This window comes from Corvus brachyrhynchos, unplaced genomic scaffold (genome assembly GCF_000691975.1).
Source record: "Corvus brachyrhynchos isolate BGI_N302 unplaced genomic scaffold, ASM69197v1 scaffold802, whole genome shotgun sequence".
In the NCBI taxonomy this organism is placed as follows: Eukaryota; Metazoa; Chordata; class Aves; order Passeriformes; family Corvidae; genus Corvus; species Corvus brachyrhynchos.
The window spans coordinates 119129-119377 of record NW_008236648.1 but is presented as its reverse complement, the minus strand read 5'-3'; the positions used below and the strand labels follow the sequence as shown (position 1 = coordinate 119377).

Sequence of the window (249 nt, the reverse complement as noted above, 5' to 3'; positions counted from 1 at the left end):
CCATTTGGTGTCACCATCTAGCGATCACATAGCAGCATTACACCCGTACACTCGCAATAATAATCAACTTATTAACTGTGTATAACAAGTAACTATTAACTTCTTTTTAACCAAAAGAAAAACTTTTAACCATTTATTACAGCCTCATTGCAATTACAGGACCAGCTTCCCACAACTGCTGCCTTTTTAGCCTGTGCAGTACACACTGGCACCCCCGTCCACCCGGGAGGCTCGGCAGGGGGGGCGACG

The 249-nt window shown here is 45.4% G+C and overlaps 1 protein-coding gene across 1 annotated transcript in view; it reads left to right on the top strand.

The window, feature by feature from the left end:
* DPP7 (dipeptidyl peptidase 7) overlaps nucleotides 1–249 on the top strand; it is a 24006-nt gene that overhangs the window by 458 nt on the left and 23299 nt on the right. The window lies entirely within an intron of this gene.